The sequence below is a fragment of the Natator depressus genome, chromosome 2 (assembly GCF_965152275.1).
Source record: "Natator depressus isolate rNatDep1 chromosome 2, rNatDep2.hap1, whole genome shotgun sequence".
Classification (NCBI taxonomy): Eukaryota; Metazoa; Chordata; order Testudines; family Cheloniidae; genus Natator; species Natator depressus.
The window spans coordinates 103,694,774-103,714,480 of NC_134235.1; the positions used below are offsets into that span (position 1 = coordinate 103,694,774).

The 19,707-nt window shown below is 39.2% G+C and overlaps 1 long non-coding RNA gene across 1 annotated transcript in view; it reads left to right on the plus strand.

Moving 5' to 3' along the window:
- The first annotated feature begins 202 nt into the window (after positions 1-202).
- The window catches only part of LOC141982573 (uncharacterized), a 161,764-nt gene continuing 142,259 nt past the window's right edge, over positions 203-19,707 (plus strand). The window contains exons 1-2 of the long non-coding RNA XR_012638123.1: positions 203-338; positions 1,282-1,350. This is a non-coding gene — a long non-coding RNA (uncharacterized LOC141982573). The remainder of the gene's footprint in view (positions 339-1,281; positions 1,351-19,707) is intronic.

Consider the following 19,707-nt stretch of genomic DNA (forward strand, 5'->3'; position numbering starts at 1 on the left):
GCACATGGTGCACCTGTGGCCTTCCCTCTGCCTAGGAGCCGAAGGACATGTTGTCGCTTCTGGGAACTGCATGGAGCCAGGTAGGGAGCCTGCCCGTCCTGCGCCAACTGGACTTTTAACAGCCCGGTCAGCAATGCTGACACCTGGCAACCCTACCTAGTGCAGGCTTTGTGGATTGTATTATTGTTCCTGTGATTTTTCTAGGCACCTAAAAGTTGTGTTTTAATGCTCGGTGTCATAACACCAAAGTCCTTTTGTGGACCTGGGCCTAAGTTCAGCGAAGTGCTCAGAAGTTCAGCTCCTCTTCAAACTGAGCTGGAAATCTGAGGAGAGTTCAGGTACTTCGTGCTTCGATTCAGTGTATTTCCAGTCATTCCCATGATTCTTTGGTGTTTACATTTCCAGACTGACTAGGACTTGCAAATAGAAGAGACAAAAAACTCCCTCCCTGCTAAACGAAACAACCCCTCCCCCCAACATGGGGGTATGCCTACACTGCAGCATGTGTAGACATACCTGCGCTAGCTTTGATCTAGCTAACTTGAATAACAATCACAATGAAGCCACAGCAGCATTGGCTAGCTGCTCGAGGACCCACCTATGGTCCCAGGCAAAGCCTGTTTGCCCTGGCTTTGCTGCTATTTTTATTCAAGCTAGCTAGATCCAAACTAGCTCAGGCATGTCTACACATGCTGCAGTCACACCTCTGATTGAAGTGCAGACATACCCTAGGATGGAAGAAAGTTCACTGAACTTTGTTTCACTGTATTCCATTATTTAAACTCCCGCCCCTGATTTGTATGCACAACTGAGTGTAGTCCCATGTGTTGACATGAGAAAGAGAACCCAGGATATATTTTCACTTTTAATGTGACTTTGAGTTTGAAAAAATCATTGTTTCTTATAAATGGGTTGGAATTCCCTTCCATCTCGCTGACCCTCCCTAGCAAATGTTGATAGTTACCAGCTTATGTTTGGTGCCTCTACTTAATACTAATTAAGCAGTAAGACATGGCAAGCAGTGTATTTAAGCCCAGGGCACTCTGTACGTGTCGGGGGCCATGTAGTCTTCAGCCAAGTGCAACAAACCAAGCAGTGAGTTTTTAGGAGCATCCTGCAGCTACACCTGAATGAAATTTTTTTTGCATGATATAAGATTATATGGGAATATGACCTGGTAACTGTACAGCATCAACAACTCCAGTGTGGAAATATCTACTAAGGCCCTCAGTCTGTAAACACATTCCTCAAACTTGCTCCTTTACTCTGCTGTATTTTCAGAATCGCTTCAGATTGATGCAGTTCTTCTTGATTTACACCAATGTAATTGAGACTAGAAGTTGGCTCCAGGTATGTAACAAGAGTAACAACAAAAATTCTTTGAAGTAATTTGGAGAAAGAGGTGAAGGGAGGTTGCTGTTTGAATACAACAATGTGAAAAGGGCAAAATGATTTTACACTTCATGGAGATTTTCTTCATGTAAAAAATTGCTTTGTTCTAACTGAGCAGATAAAAAGGCTATTATAAAAGAGTGGCATTTTGTAAAGATATGTGAGCCCTGTCTAGGTTATTTTGTACCTGATTTTACTGAACAGCGTTAATGTGCCCTTTAAAAATTGCCAGGAGAGTTTATGATTCCACCTGCATAACACTTTTGACAAACTCGTGTTCCTGAAAGCATAATAATACATAACATCTAGGGTTTAATTTACAAGTACTGCCACATCTCGTATAAAATGCTTTCTGAAGCAATAAATCAAATCCTCCATAGCAAATTGCCACTCATCCCAGGAGCCCTCCTCCATAATTTATAGTTTGAGAGCAAAATGGTGGTACATTTTAAATCAAATATGTTTTTTAATTAAAATCTCTCAGAAATCTGGAGAACATTCACAGACTTACACGGGACTCGGAACAAGATTTATTGCTTAAAAATCCTAGATGCCAGTTTATAGATCCAAGATGATTCTTGATGGTTGGAATAGCTGTGTTTCTAACTCAGGCTAGAAAAATTACTGCAAAGTGATCCTGACAGTCAAAGTGTGTATCCCAATAAACACCTTACATAAGAAATGTCAGGGGGAAGAAGAGAACGATCCCAGCCAGCTCCTACTTCTGCACTAAGATTCACAGTAGCCGTTAACTAAGTTGCATTGCTTCTGACACAGAGTTTTTTCATGTCAAACAATTTTGAAAAGCTTCTTACAGTGTGTCCTAAGTAGCGTCTATTAGCATCATCCTGTCAGTTTCCCTGGCAACCGAGCCAGTCAGTTCAGTCACAGTTTAAAAGCTGTGGAAAAGCACCTGCATCTACCAGTGACAGACAAAATTACAAAGAGCAGGCAGGCTATATCCACTTCTCTTTGGAAGACCTATATTTTCTTCTACGGCCAATTCTATTTTAATTTAATTCTAAGCTCTTTAAAACAAGGCATATTATTAAGCATAAACCTGTCATATGCTTCTTCCTTGACATTGTCCCTAAAGATGGGGGCCCAAGCTCAAAATCCCAGATCCAGTGTCTCCCAAACTGTGGGGAAGTTTGGATTTAAACTTTAGAGTATGAGTCCATTTCTAGTTTCATCTCTAAATTTAGTGGATTACTTGTACTCTTTCAAATTAATAATTAGAAACCAGAAGGCAGCAGTAAGATCACATCTTGGCTATTGTTGCTAGACAAAAGTGGTGGACCGAGATGCACGAATGTGTGTGCTGGGTTTTCTGGAGATAATTGGCTCTATCCATTGGGCTCTGCCAGTGCAAGGGGACAGAATCCAATCTGTGAGTCCCTTGTAGCAAAAACTCTGCCTGGAGAGGAGGCTACACAGATAATGGTTACAACCATCAGCTAATTAGTGGCCCACTGTTAATCTGTGTAGCCCCAAAAGTGGGAGAGGCTGGGCTGGCTGGGAGATGCATTAATTTTTGTCTCTCTCTTATGGAGCTCCAGTCAAAACTTAAAGCTGATTTCTCAGGTGGAATTCTCAGGTCTACAGGAGAAGTTGAGATAATTGGTGTCTGCTTCATCCTGGGAATGGATGCTGCCTTCAGACCCGCTGGTTCCTTTTACCCCAGATATGAAATGGTGCGACCAGCACTTTTTTTTGTATCTCTGGGGGTTAATCTGCATTTTAGTAAGTGATGTCTTGAACACATGTACACACCTTTCATTTCCACAGCTACATAGTGTTTTTATATTATTCCCTCTGATCAGTTTGGTCTATTATTTTGACTCAATAGCTAAAGACCATCACTCTCTTTCTACAGAATAACAGGAAGGAATCAATACCTCTTAGTCTATGAGAAATTATCTTTTTAATCATTCAGGATAAGCTGTAAACACTTGCTGCTTTTTTTTTTATATACCGTATAGCTCAGATCTTCTCTGGGTGCTAATGAGTGGTATGATACCAACGACCTTAGAAAATGAAGGCCTCTCTGTATCCCTGGAATAGATGCAGCCACTGATTCAAGCTTCTCTTTGTTATGTGGAAAGCTCTCCTATAAGAGTGAAAATCCTTGGTCTATCTTGCTGCTAAGGTGCTTAATGGTTCCAATTAATGCTAGTTGTAATGGTAGCTATTATTAGGGGTACAGCTTATCCACTTGCAGTTTGATTAACTTCATGGAGGCCACTCAACAGCCATCCGATAGTCACAGGCACTTAAGTGATGATGTGCCAGCCTGTGTTTATTTGTCATTATTTACTTGAAATCTTTCTTTCTGAAAGGTGTTTGTTTTTCACCTATTTAGCTGGAGTTTCAGATCTAGTCATCATTTCCATCCCTCCCTCTAAATGAAGGTAGATGTATGCCTAAAGCCTTCATATACTTCCATATACCCTTTTCTTTACCCTAGCACTTCATAATTATCAGAAGCTGGAAATGGGCGATGGGATGGATCACTTGATGATTATCTGTTCTGTTCATTCCCTCTGAAGCACCTGGCACTGGACACTGTTAGGAGACAGGATACTGGGCTAGATGGACCATTGGTCTGACCCAGTGTGGCCGTTCTAATGTTCGTATCTGTTTCAGAAAAGTGTGAATGTAGGGAAGTTCGGCACTGTTTTCTATTTTATTTTGTTCTTCCATGGTTTCCAGGTAGTAATAATTTTAAGGAGTAACATGAACAAACCCAAGACTTTTGTGCTTTTTATCTGATTTACTGGCTTCAGCCTTGGCTCCCATTTATTTCTTCTTGCCATGATGAAAATCACCTGAACACCATTTATGTGTATCATTGTATTTATGAATTTATTTAATATTGCTGCAAACAGGATGTCATCTTATTGTCCTCTTTTGTGTTTATAATTAATTGGTTTCAGGTTTTTTCCCCACCTTGTTTTCCTCAAGGATCACTTATCTTGTCTTTTCTGTGCTTGTTTTCTTCCTCAAAGACTTTCTCCAGTCACATCTTAACATTCTTATGATCTATCAAGTTTCCCTGAGCATATTTCTATGGTATGTGTTGCTTTTGTTCTTATTCACAGGTTTTCATCAATCAATGAACCTCATGTACAGTCATATTCTAACAGAGAGCTGGAAATAGATTTGCTATAATTGGCTGAGCAGAGAAATGTAACATTTAGTTCACTTAAATTTTGCCAAATTAGTTATTTCTTGCCACAGAGGGCATGACAAGAGGCAATGGGTTCAAACTACAGCACAGCAGATTTAAATTAAATCTCAGGATAAACATCTATTCTTACAGTTAGGTAGGACAATGGGACAGACTGCCTAGGGAGGTTGTAGAAGCTCCTTCACTGGAAATTTTCAGAAGGAGGCTGGATAGCCATTTTCTTGGATGCTTTAGACACCTCAAATCCTGCATCTTAGCAATGGGTTAGACTAGATGACTCTTGCAGTCCCTTCTAATCCTATGATTCTTTGATTTTATTGGTTTGTATATTGCCCTGTAATAGGAGCCAAAGGGGGACTAGAGAAAGGAGAATGGAAATCAGTAGGGGATTGAAAAAAAGCAAGGAATGCACCTGTACCAGAATCCAAATCCTGGAAATAGAATACCTTATCTGACTTGGCTTTTGTCAAGTATTTCAGAATCAGGTCTTACAAGGTGCTGATTTCAACTTCCATTGGAGTCAAGTAGAACAAATTAAAATGCAACTGGTGATGACTGAAAGTGTGTTATCTTCTACTACAGTCTGCAGCCATGTGTGTTACCTGAGAGAGAGAAACTCTCCTGTCCATTGCTTTCTCTCTCCCCAGGACAGAGGAACCCTAGGCTAATGCTAAGGGAATACTTTAAGATGACCAGGAGAGTCATCGCGACTCATTCGTGGTGGCAGGGAAGAAGGGGAGAAGTGCAATTTCTACACATACAGCAAACTGTCCTGACAAAGAAATTAAGTCTATATAATGGATGTTTCTCATGTTGCTTAATACGCTACAGGAGGGTGCTCAGCTATACTGCAATGAGGGTGGTAACAGAACCCAAATAGAACAGAAACATCCTCTCTATATTCCCAACTTTATTTTTGGATGACCAAATAGGATACCACCTCCAGAGAATCCATCTCTGTTTTCTTGGAGAAAACTCTGAGGGCCTGATTCTTCATTGCTTTCACGTTCACCTGTGTAAAGTGATATAAAGTACTACTTTTCTGATTTGGTAGCATTTTGTCATTGCTTTGTGTGGGAGCAAATGGCTACACAAATAGCAGGGTAAGAGATCTAGCTGTTGCTTTGTGTGCCCTCATGTAGTACAGACCTGCTCAGTAAAGCTCAAAGATTATGTAACCAGTCGAGTCAGTGCCTTGATTTAAAGAGCTCCCCATTACACTTTGAAACCACCTCTCTTATCTATCACTCATCTTGCGTCAGCTGTAGAAAACACCTCCAATTAAGTAAGCGTAAAACCTGACACGTCCATCAGCATGGGACCTGTGCTTCAATGTCAACCATTATACGTTTGTAATGTACTGTGTAAATAAATCTCCATGAAATGTGATTGGGTAGGAGGGTTTTGGCATGAGTGTGGGATGGCTGCATTACTCATGGTTGGTAAAGCACTAGTTTCTGTGTTACACAAGTGTGAGTAAATGTAGCCCTTTGCATCCATTTGAATTCAAATGATAAGATGCATACATTCAAGAACAGAAGTTTTACTTCTGATCTCTTAATTTGTTCTGAAATATTAGTATCAATACGCCCTTCTGAAGACTTTTTACGGGGCAGGGGTGGGTGCTTATACTGCTTAGATTTTTGTATTTATAAAACCTTTCTTTCTTCTCAGTCTGTAACATTTTTGTTGCAAACACTCCGAGTAACAGGAGCTGCATTTCCTGCAAATGTGGTTGCCAGGAAAAAAGGTAGCTTCATCTATAAGCTGGGAAACACAGAGCAGAGAAAGAGCTGCCATTTAGGCAGGAGTATTTAGATCGTTAAGGATGGGCCTTATCCAAACCTACTCTGTCAGTGGAAAAAGGTCCCATTGATTTCTGTGGACACTGGATCCAGTCAGCCATACAATACGGAAATCTAGAGAATGGTAAACAACACAGAAGATGCCTCAGTAACTTACAAAGACAAAAATGTTGCAAAATTTTATTCGTTTCCTTCCGAACAACCTCTCAGCCAATGAGCAGTGCAAATATTAATGACAAAAAATTATATTGTTTTTGTTAGCGGGTTGACAAATTCAGGTTGACAAGTCCCACTTGTTCACTACCCATGAATGTCAATAGCTGTATTCAAATTCCCAGAAATAGCAAGACATTATGGAATGAATCACATAGGCTTTTGCAGGGCTTCTGTTTCCTCTGGAAACTTCATGATTCAGTTTATATCACTGCATTGACGTAACTGTGAAAGAAGCTCCAAATGATCACCATGTTAATAATCAGAAGTAATTAAAGTTAAGTGCTTATTTAGACATAAGCATATCTTCCTTGTTGCAGTAATTGAAATACTAGAAACTTGTTGAGTAGCTGTCCAGCACAGTTACTTTAATTCTAGTGGGACTCCAATGCAGGGATTCTTCTTCCAGCTTGCTTATGACACAAACAAGAGAATCTTTAATTCTTTAAATAAAAATGTAAGAGCAAAAAATATAAACTTGTGTTTGACCATTTAAAGAGACTTATAAATGAGTTCTTCTACAATACCTTTTCTGAATATATATTTTCCAACAGTATTTTTTATTTTGCTTCTGACATTCAGTGCATCTACTCTGCTATTCCATTTCCTTTGCCCATTTTGTGTGTGTACGAGTGCAAAATAGCTTACCACATAGCTAAACTGAATATATAGCCACAATCAGCAATAATATGAACAAGACCAATTTATGTTCCTTTGTAAACATCTTTTCTCTCTTTATTTTTATTTTTTTCAACCCCCTTATAAAGACACTGACAAAACCCAGCACAAGGGTTTAAAGTAGTCTCTTCTTATGGGGAATAAACCACACAAACACTCCTCACTCAGTCATTACTGAGTTAACAGTTAGAAGAAATTACACATTTTACATAGAGATCCAATGTTTGCTTTTAAACACTATGACCATGTAGTTAAACATAGTGTAAATAAACTATACTGAAGTGCCTAAGTACAGACATCTATCTCTTAAGTGTCAGGCATTGAATTATGTGTCAGTGATCTGAAGAGTCCAGGATGAGTTTTCTGGGGTGGCAGTTAGAATTCTTCCCCTCTGCCCCACATCTCTTTTACTGGTCAACTGAACACACTTGATGTGGAAATCCTTGAGTGACAAACGTGTCCCCACAAGGCCATTTTTGGTGTCTCTTTTCAGAATGGAATCTCACTATAGGCATCTGAACCACTGGGTGCTTAACTGAACTAGACACAACTTTTGATCCTTTTAAACCTATGGATGATTGCCCATCATAAAGTGTTCAGGGTCTCCTAAAAGATGAGGGAAAACATTAGAACCAAATAATAGTTTTGAGATTAAAGCAATTTTCTTCTCCATGTGGGTGGAACACAGTACGGTAGCAGGTGTTTCCATCCAACATTATCTCTGATATTCACATCCCCCCTCTTACATGGCCATAGAGAACCTCTGTGAAATTTTATAGTACTCATTGACAAAATAAGATAGTATGGACCAAAGCAATCTGGACATCTCAATATACATTTCCACTTGATACACACAGGTATCTTATTCAAGGGCTACAATTCAATAACTGTCACCAACAAATAACCACACATGACCTAAGAGGGTTCTTGACTTCAAATACAATTCACACACTTACATTTTTAATAGTGTGCATTGCTATGTGCTTCTGACTTTAACAAGCAGGGGGTGAAAATATGAATAGCATAATAGCAAATGCGTGATTTTAAATTTGCAAAGAAATATGGAGAAGGACTGATGACATAAAATAAATGGCATGGAAGGATAAGCAAGTACACAGAAAAGTACAGTGAGCTCATATTTATTTGACATTATGAAAGAAATGTAGCTAATGAATCAAGCCACCAAAATATACATTCAGTTTCTTGATTATATTCTGCCCTGTGCAGTACTTAAAGAACTAATATGTACATGATGAGATCTGCTGCATTTGGTTTCTTGCAGGACCACTGAAATAATGAACTACAAAAGAGGTCAGTGGATCCACAAGGCAGTAAACCTAGTGTGTTGTTATAGTTTGATGGAGGTGGAATTTTTCAGAAGTGGCTATATGACTTTGAGTACAGGTCTCATTGAAAGTCAGTGGGTCTTGTGTTCAAAGGTCACTTAGGTGCTCTTGAAAAATCTAATTCTTTGACTACTGGAGAAATAAGGTGCTACGTGGCATGGGTAAGGCTGACAGAAACTAGACCTAATCTAATTTCAAATGTTATGAGCACCAACACAATGTGCTTCTCAGAAATGAAAGTAGAATGCTCCTTTTTATTCTAGAATATTTTGTTTTTAGAGAAAGCAGTGTTTTAATTTTCTTCTTTTAAAATACACTGATTTGATCAAGTGAATTGATATGTGGTGGGTTTTTTTGTCTTTCTTTCTGGGAGCTAATCTCAATTGGATTCATTTGCAAGGGAATGAAAATGAGCTAGCAGTGCTACCAGATTAAAAATGGGTAGAAAACATCAACAGTATTTAGGTAGCAGAGGAAATGAAATAAGAAAGTCTGCTGATCTGTCATATGAAACCGTTATACTGGGAATTAGCCTGTAAAAAGTGATTATATGTTCCATAAATAAAATGCAGTGTGCAAGCATCATCTTTCTGGGAAATGTTTGAGACACAAAGAGACATAATTGGAACTTTCACTTTTCAGAAAAGTGTTGATATAAGGTTTGATGTTTTTGTTCCACACCACTAACCTTTATAAACCATTCTCCTCCTAGGAACTACATTAAATCTCAAGCAGTGTATAACACTACTTGTGTCAGCCATCTCGCTATAGATACTGTGTTAAGACAACTTTGCCCTAAGTACTTTGAGCAATCATCCTTAACATTAAAGGCTATGTTAACCATACTGTGAAATGAGCTTGTTGGAAAAGAGCAGCCTGGAATGGGAGGTGACTTAGTTCTTGCCATCAGACACAATGCTGAGGTGCATTCAGATTGAGTTCTATCCCATGATGTGTGGTAGACACTTACAGCTCACTTGTTTCAATAGCCCTGCTGGGGGAGAGTGGCCATTAGCAGAGCAATGATCTGGCAAACAACTTTTCTCTTCTAAGCAACCTCCCATGCTCTTTTCAAAAATACTGTAAAAGGGTAAAAATAGCAGGGAGAAGAGGAACTCCCTTATCCTCTTTTGAGAAGTTACTGCCTTGTAAAAATTGAGTTATTGGATTTTGCTTTTAAAGAGCCTTAAAAGTGCTTCACTGCTGGGTGAAAAGCTGTCCCCACATAACAGTAGATAAATCTTATCTTGTTTTTGTGCTCTCTGAGGATCTCCATGGCTTTCTATTTGCTGGCATGTTTTAGTTTTGACTCTCTTCCTCCCCGCCCGTAGGTACAAGAAGATAAAGCCCAGTTGTAACGCAGTGTCAACCCATAAAAGCACAGTGTCTCACCAGAATCTGTCACAATATCTTTTGGGTGCAAACAAAACAAAAAGGCTGCAGGAACCTGATTCTCCACTGTCTTGCCCTGTGTGCAGTCACTTGACTGTGAAAAGTGAGTGTAAAATCAGAGCATGTGTAAAATGACTCATATGAAGTGCCAGGCCATGGGGAATCAGGCTTGCACCGTGTGGGTTCCTGTCTTTACTCCCTAACCCTGCAACTGCCACAGACATGTGCACATACCTCCACCCTTTAAATGGAAGGTTTTATCACTAATTTCTACACAAGGCGTACAGGATTGCATAGGTTTATTTATTTATTTTTAAGCTGAGCAACTCCCTTTGAGGCTAGTGGAATAGTATTAAAATAAAATCCCCCTGCACTGTTTTATTGTGATGCTCTCCTGCTCTCGACTGCTCTTCAAAAAGAAATGTCTCTTCCCAAGTTTTATTAGGTTAGCAGTGGCATAGTACTACCTTTAGGTGCCTGCCTACGAAAATACCTCTAGCAGCTCCCCAATGGGTTTGGTGCTGGAAGCTATTTATGCCCCCAACAGGACTAATCAGAGTAGGAAGTGCTGATAAGAGAGGTTGGTGGAACTGGCAATTACCTCCCACACCAGGGGGTATAATCAGGCTTCTACCATAGAAGTATTCTGAAATCTTGCAGCTCCTGTGGAATGGGCATCTACGCTTATAATGTGAAGTTGAGCAAAGATGTGCGTTTGTGGGATTGACTTCCCTGCAAGTGTGCCTTTCTAATCCAGGGCTGAATGAACCAATTTCTGCTCTCAGTAAATGCATGCATCATCCACTCCTGCAACACCAGTTAATTACCTTAGTGTAAGACCATTACCAAATGGGTGTTCATTTGACTAGTCAGTGAATCTCTGGAGTCTGTGTGTTTATTGCCTCATCCTTACGTTTTCCTTGGAGACTAATCCTGTGGGTTTTGGCTAATCTCATGGAAACTACTGTCACAGGGTTAACTAATTGTATTATTAAGGCTCCATTATTTATACACTTCATTTTTCATTTCCGGTTTGAAGAGGATCAATGGAACTGACAGCCACAAATTACCTTTCCATAACTGAAATAGAAGAGATAAGATTAGGTGAGGGCTTGCCTACTGTCTATTTGATAGACGTACAGTGAAGAGAAATATATGGCAACATTTTACATTAATATCTTGACACTTAAAATCCTATTTGTCAGATTCCACAGAGAAATTACATGGATCTTAATTTGTACTCTGCTTATTAGTGTGGAGTTGATATTCAAGGCTCTGGTAGGCTGAAATTGTACACAGAGGCTCTCTTTATGTAATGTTTGCAAAACAAGGTTATAATTGATGAAGCATTCAGGCTGCTAATCCAACACTTAATCACTGCAAGATTCAGCATTTTTTGTTTCTGAGGTGGTGGCTTTCCTACGTGCAGTGCTAAATTTAGCATTCAGCTCACCAACTGATTCTGTAGTCCCCTCCAGATCCTGCTGAAATAACATTGCCTTTTCACTGTTTTGTTTTAAGAAATATAAGCTGCATCAGAACCCGTTCTGAGATCCAGTATTTCAGTTTTGGTTCACCCGTAAATTTTTATTATATGCAAATACATTAAGTTCATTAGAAGGTGTGATAGCAGATAGGGTTTTCTCTATCCACAAAACATTTTTTTTATTTAAAAACAAGTTTACCCCTGCCATGTAGTTTTTCAGGAAGACTCAGCTCACTTGCAGAATATGGGTTTCGGGTAGGTCCTACTTTGTACCTTTTTTTTAAAATTTTTTTTTATAAGCATACTTGACAGATGTAAAGAGATGTACGTAAGGTCAGAGAGCATGCTGGTCACACAACCAGATTTGAGAATTTTGTAGTGCGATATAGTTGGTTAGCATCAGACTGCTACTGAACATTATGTCCTTACTGGTACTGTTTTAAGGCCCACCTGTATTTGTGTAAAATATCTTCCCCCAGCAGTGTGTGCTACTAGTATAATTTAAAACGAATAAAATAGCTAATGGATGTCAATGGAATTACAAACAGTATAAGTTCAGAATCAGGCCCAATATAGCTTGATACCATCAAGATGCCTATTTTGCTGTTAATATTTATATTGTTTTCTAGCAGTACATGATATGTTATACATCTATCTTTAATGTTAAAAAAGGCTGCAGTATTGTGTGATAAATTCCTCCCTCTTCCCTCCCCCCCCCAATAAAAGTCCGTATTTGTTTGAGTAGTTGTAACTGGTGACTGACTCATGTTCTATATCAAATGTAAATAGATCTAGTGATGTTTATACTTGAAAATCTCCAGTAAGAGCAGCCCATGCTTCCTTTATACAAGCAAGAAATATTGTCAGACCAAGCTCCTCAGTAGTTATCCTGGCAATTGCATTTTATAGAATCTAATTCATTCTCTAACCTCAAACCAACATTAAAGCTCCCTTTTCAAAGTGTACTAAACATTGTGATGTTGTAAGCAATTGCACAAATGCATCCCTGGAATGATTACACATTTGTTTATATGTGGCTTTGCCTGTAGGGACGCTGTGGCAAAGGTGACTGGTATAGGACACGTTCATCTGTGGAGTACACTGCATATGTGGGTCATGATACACTAACGAGATTATGTGCACTTCCTCAGGGTCTGGGGACTTGGCACTAGTCTCCAGGCCTAACCATAAGGAATGAAGGGGATACTACTGGAGCGGTCTCTTTCTGCACACTTTGTCACAGCCCAGAGGATTGGTGGATTATTTCATTGCCCACTGTAGCATCCTGGAAAGTCAAGTCAGGCAGCCTCTGTATCAGTGCTGGAAAAACAATTCAAAAGGTTGGGTATTTCTCTGTTGGGTAAATGTTGACTCTTTCATGGCATTCACAGTATGCTGAATCTCGGTTTCTTTTGCACCAGGTTACAGCAGTGCTAGTTCAATGAAGAAACAGAACTCAGAATGGTTTATAGAGGGGATAGGACATCCTGGCATTGGATTGAGTTTCACAAAAGTTTATCAAGTTTTACTGAATACTTTTCTTCTTTGGTTACCCACACTTTGTTTTTCTGAGGAAATTACTAACTACATGGAATGTGTGCCCTAAGAAAAGAATGCAGATAAGGACCAAAGTATTTCAGTGTAGAGGTGCTAATTTATACTAGCAGAGAACTTAGTGCACCTTTACCTAGGGAAATACCACAGGATCAGTCCCCCAAACTTTAGTTTCTAGTTTCCTGTGTTTTAACAAAAATTATGAATTGATTCATTGGAGGCAGTTGGTCCTAGTGGATAGAACACGAGACTGCAACTTGGGATTTCTGGTTCTGTCACTGACCTGCTGTGTGTGACCTTGGGAGACTCACTTCACCTTTGCTCCTGAGTTTCCCCATATATAAAATGGGAATAATGATACAGGTCTCCATTTCTAGAGTGCTTTGAGATCTACTGATGGAAAACATTACATAAGAGCTAGGTATTATGTGAAATATGAGGCTACAAAGTTATGAGTCATATTCTACCTTAAAATGTATACAAGTGGCTTCCTTTAGATCTCCAAGTACATATGTCCATGGATTAAAGTATACTGAATGAAATAGAAATGGCAATTCATTAGCTATACAAAATTATCTGAAATTTTCATCCCAAGAAAGGGGAAAAAACTTGTAAGGAAAGGTTCCAGATGCAGCTGGATGAATAATCATCTCAAAAAGGTTATTATAAGTAAGCAGCGAGCCTACAGGGAATGGAAAAAGGAGTTGATCAACAAAGAAAGCTACACTGTAGAGGTTAGAAAATGTAGGAATAAAGTGAGAATTGCTAAAAGTCAAGCTGAACTAGTTCTTGTCAAGGAAACTAAAATAAGCAGGAAGAGGATTTTTGGTTTATATAAATAAAAAGAGGAGAAGGAAGAATGAGGTTGGGCTGCTATGCAATATGGATAGGAAGAAGATTAAAAATAATTTAGATATCGTCCAAAAACTAAATGAATACTTTGCCTTTGTTTTCAATAATGATAATAACGTGGAACTTGTGCATGAAGGCAGTATGGCTGATGGCAATGAGTGTCTAGAGATGGACATTACCACATCTAACGTGGAAGAAAAACGTGAAGAGCTTAATGCACTTAAAGTTGGGGGACCAGATAATTTCCATTCCTGTATACTGAAAGAACTGGCATGTGAGATTGCTAGTCTGGTAGCAAGGATTTTTAATAAATCTATTTGGGGGCAGTACCATATGACTGGAGAGTAGCTAATGATGTACCTATATTTAAGAAGGGGGGTGAGGAAAAGTAATCTGGGCAGTTACAGACCTGTTAGTCTGACCTTAGTAGTATGCAAGGTTTTAGAGAAAATTGTGAAGGAAAGAATAATCAGATTCACAGAGATAAATGATAAAGGGGATGTAATGCAACATGGGTTTACCAAAGGTAGAACATGACAGACTAACCTGATTTCCTTCTTTGAGATAATAACTATTTTTTTTTAATGTAAGGAAAGTGCAGTAGATCTAATATACTTGGACTTAAGTAAAGCATTTGACATGGTACCACCTGGGAGATTATTAGTTAAATTAGGGAAGATGGGGATCTGTACAAGCATTGTAAGGTGGATAAGGAATTGGCTAAAGGGGAGAAGACAATGGGTTGTGCTGAGGGGTGAATAATCAGACTGGAGGGATGTTAATAATGGAATTCCTCAAGGATTGGTCTTGGGGCCAATCTTATTCAATATTTTTATTAATGAACTTGTCAGAAAAAGTAGTAGGGTGCTAAGGAAATTTGCTGACGATACAAAGATGGGAGGCATTGTCAATATAGACGAAGATCGGAATATTATACAGGAAGATCTGAATGACCTTGAAGACTGGAGTGACGGAAGTGAGAGGAAATTCAATAGTACAGTGTGCAAGATCATGCACTTAGAGTCTAGTAATAATAATTTCTGCAACAAGCTGGGGGCTCATCAGTTTGAAAAATCAGAGGCAGAGAGAGACATGGATGTATGGGTCGATCACAGTATGACTGTGAGCCACGAATGTGATGCGGCTACGAAAAAGGCAAATGGGGTCCTAGGATGTATCAGGCAAGACATTTCCAGTAACGTTAGAAAAGTATTAATACCACTGTACAAAAGTATTGGTAGAACCTCATTTGGAACACTGTGTTCAACTCTGGTCACCCATGTTCAAGAAAGATAAATTTAAACTGGACCAGGTGCAGAGCAAAGCTAGTAGGATGATCAGGAGAATGGAGGGTCCATCTTCTGAGGGGAGACTGGAAGAGCTTGGCTTGTTTTGCCTATCAAAAAGAAGGCTGAAAAGGGGATATGATTGCTCTCTATAAATACATTCGGGAGGTAAATACCAAGGGTGTGTGAAGAGCTATTTAAGCTGAAGGACAACGTTGGCACAAGAACAAATGGCTGTGAATGAATTCAGGCTGGAAATTAGAAGTAGGTTCTGACCATCAGAGGGGTGAGGTTCTGGAACAGCCTCCCAGTAGTAGTTGTGGGGGCAAACAACTTAACTAGTTTTAAGAGAGAGTAGGGCAAATTTATGAGTGCAGTTGTATGATGGGGTTACTTGTTATGGTAGGGGGCAGGGCTTAACAGCCGTGGGGCTCACTTCCAGTTTGTCTTACAATTCCAGAATGTCTTACATTCCTAGAAGCTAATTCTTCAGTGTTTCAGATGGCCACCATCTGTCTCTCAAGTGCCTGGCTGGCTGGTTCTTGCTCATATGCTCAGTGTCTAACTGATCGCTCTATGTGGAGCTGCAAAGGAATTTCCCCCTAGGTCAGCAACCTTGGGGTTCTTTTGCCTTCCTGTGCAGAGAGTGGGTGTAGATTACTTGCCAAGATTATCTGGGTATATGTCACTTAATCATCCCCCTGCCATTGTGGGGGCCTCAAGCATTGACCTTGGGCCTCCAATTCTCTGCCTGTGGCACATAATAGTCAGGTCTCCTGTGGGCTGTAATACTTTGGTCTCATTTTGGTTGTTGGGTTTAGTGGGCAGGTGCTGGTGGTCTGTGATAGACAGGAGGTCACACTAGATGATCTGTGTCCCTTCTGTCCTTAATCTCTGACTCCATTAGTATATCTCTGCATACCTTATACCTGCATAATTAACTTACAAAAATATTCCTCATTTCTTTTTAAAATTTGTACAGTTTTTCAATTAATTCAACCAGCTACTAAACCCATGTAATATATTACTCAGCAAATCTTTGAGTTCTTGGAAGTCTTGACATACCAAATAAAGAGACAAAAGCTTTTATTTGAACAAAGGGGGTGAGAGGGAAGTTGTGCCCTTTTTTGCTCTTTTATGGTGGATAAAAATGGCCTCAAATGGCCTTCAGACTTGTTAAGTCAAGACCTGTTCTTTCGAAAGTAAATGATCTGTCTGGTGGTTTTTCTTCTTTTCTTCACAAAGGCCTGGAGAGATGCTGTAGAGCAGTGACTTTAGAATAAACTAAAACTGGAATTTCAGGGCTGGTCTATACTGGGACTGTTCCTTAGCATAGCTACATCTCTTGGGTGTGAGAGAGAGATGTAGCTATGCCGACCTTACTTCAGGTGTAGATGCTGCTAGGTCGACAGAAGAATTCTTCTGTTGACCTAGCTACTGCCTCTTGGGGAGATAGATTACCTTCACCGATGGGAGAACCCCATGTACGGCTTTTTTTTTTTGACAATTTAGGTAATTATTGAAGTGTGTGTATGTGAGAGTTGCTGCAGGAGGGGAGCAGGAAAGAGATTGTGTATAATCCCGCTACATAAAATTACAAAAACTCCAGATGGCCTTTAAATTATGATCTTCACACATCCATAGAGAGAACTTTTCCATTGATTATGTTTCACATTACATTTATCCAGAGTCCTATACTTTTCTGCATTTGGATTCTCTCCCATAACTGTGATGTGTTCTAGTGCTTATTTGTAGGCTAAGATGTTACTGAAAATGTTTGGTTGCATAAACTGCCTTGGCCATATTTTGGCAATGGCATTCACAAATATTCCATCTCTGCACATTTTTGTGTGTGCTAACAGGATCATGTTAATCAACAAAGACAGTTTGTTTTTCTCTTGTGCACTTGTTTTCCATAAGCAGGTTGGTTTCTTGTCGTAGTGCTATGCCTACTCTTCCCTGTGCAGATAATGCAAGACCTTTCAGTATAACCATTAATCTGTTCACCATACGAAAGCTAACTTGGAAATTACATTCTCTGATCCTTGAGATCTTTTCTTTTGTAATTGAATTCAGTGTTGTTGCATGTAGGTGGGTCGTATGGAAATGTATATAAATTACAAGAAAGAATGCCTCTGGTAAATTACAGATTCAGAGAACCTCCTCAGTTAACATTTGGAATCACCATAGGAACTGATTTTTAATCAGGCTATGGGTGATAAAAGCTTTGCCATCTGATCTCTAAACACAAGACTGATGCACAGCATGGCAAGAACTCTCCAATATATTGCAATGTCAACATGGTCAGTGAAAATACAAATCTGCATTTCATCATTTTAGCTCCCCTCGTTCAGAAAACACACTCTAACCAATTTTAGAGTGTATTTCATTGTGTTTCTCTCTCTCCCTCTCGTTTGTGTTATTGCCTAAGGGTTCTTTGGCATTTCTTGGTCAGAATGGGATTTATTTTCTCTTGCCTCCTGCCAAAGGCTGGTAATATTGCAGGAATTTCAGATAGCAGAAGAATCGAATTATACTTAGGAGCATTTCATGTCCATCATAGACGGATAGCTTTATTACAGCATAACAACAGTCCAAAGTAATCTTCTGCCATCAGCAGCATTAGGAACTTTACCAGATAGCCCTACCCGGCTGCCTCCTTCAGTAGTACATTTAGCATTGAAGAACCATCAGGGCACAAGAAAAGACTATGTGGAAGATGGAATCTAACTTTTATTAATACAGTGTTTTCCCCAGACAGCACCTAATTACGTCTTGAGTGGTCCCAATTTTTGTCTCCATAGTCTTGCTTCCTAGCCAGCTACAGCTGTTTATTTTTAGCCCGTACATCATGTCCGTACTGAATGTGCTGATCTATTTCTAGATCAGCTCATATGAAAATTGATGCTTTCATTGGTTATAACCTGGAGGAATAATTTCATATTCCCTTCATTGGTAAAGATCTCAAGTTTTTTAAGGTATTAGTCCCTTTCCCACAGATACAAAATGAGCCAGTTTGGAAAAGACTGAGTATCCAGACCCTTCCTTCCTGTTTCACAGGGCTCATGTTGTTTTCTTTTCTGAACTTAAGACAAGATGACTTTCAAATGAGGGAGCAAAGAAATAAGCCTGTGTACATCCAACTTCTATTTTCTTGATGACTTATAATGTTCTGCCCTTTGGTTGGGATGAGTAACCTTCATGACTCTTGTCTCTTCACTTTCTAATAATTCTTTTTACACTTTAATAGTCTCATAGGTGTTGATGTTCCTCTACTGACATATTGCACCAGTGTACGACTGGGTGTACTACTGTGCAGTTTTGTAGCAGTGGCACGCGCCAATTCCATTTCAAATGTGAAACCCAGAAATGAATAAATTGACTAATTTGAGAAATGGGTATACATCCTTCAGACAATGTAAAAGCAAGTGCTCTCCGAGATAACATGTTTATGGTATATTGCAACCCAAACCTCCTTCCTGTCCAAGTAAGATTTTAAGGGATTTTAAACACTAAATATTCAGAGTAGATCAGCACAAAAATATTTAACGTCATATGCGTGCCCATTTTAGGAGAATTCAGTGTTTGACTATGAATTTGTATCCTCCTATCTCTGTAATGCTCTAGTCAGTATATTAGGCTGTAATATAAAATGTTATGGCTAACTCAAGACATCTTTAAAAAGAAAAGGAGGACTTGTGGCACCTTAGAGACTAACAAATTACAGCTACAGCTCATGAAAGCTTATGCTCAAATAAATTGGTTAGTCTCTAAGGTGCCACAAGTACTCCTTTTCTCTTTGTGGATACAGACTAACACGGCTGCTACTCTGAATGAAGCCATCTTTGTTACTCTTTTTGTGGTTACATATTTTGTAACTGTATATGCTTATGACTGATGGTTCTTTAAATATCTCATGGCTTAGGCATCACAGATCAGGTGACAGTATGATTGTGAATGTAGCTACAGTTCTGTATCATAGTACATTTATTCCCTATATGCCATGACACATCTGAAATATCTCTTGCGTATTATGCATTTGTCACCTCTGTCTCGTCACATAAGGCCTTTTTAGAACAAGTGAAATAACTAGGAGTGTAGGCGGCATAAGAATGAATTAAATTTACTAAAGATTACTAAGTCCTTCTGCATCAGATGTTTGCTATTTAACTTTCGTTCATCCTGACTTTTCATGAGTAAAAAGTCCAAATAGCTAAAACAGATATGTTCTTTCTTGGGTACCAGGAGGGTTGTGGTTATTAGATAACGCGCTGGTAACTTTCAGCAATATCAGTGTGTACTAACACAGATATATGTAGTCTTTTATTTAATCTCTAATCATCTAACTTTTTCTTTTTTCAAAAACAGAAAAATAATGCTAACCGGTAAAATCTTCACCTCTGCTCTGACACCTTCATTCCAGGTGAATGAGCAGAGTGGCATAAAGGGATTCGGAAACTTCCAGATTCAGCTGGGGAAGGGTTCTCCCAGCATAGGCATTGTAGAAGATGCT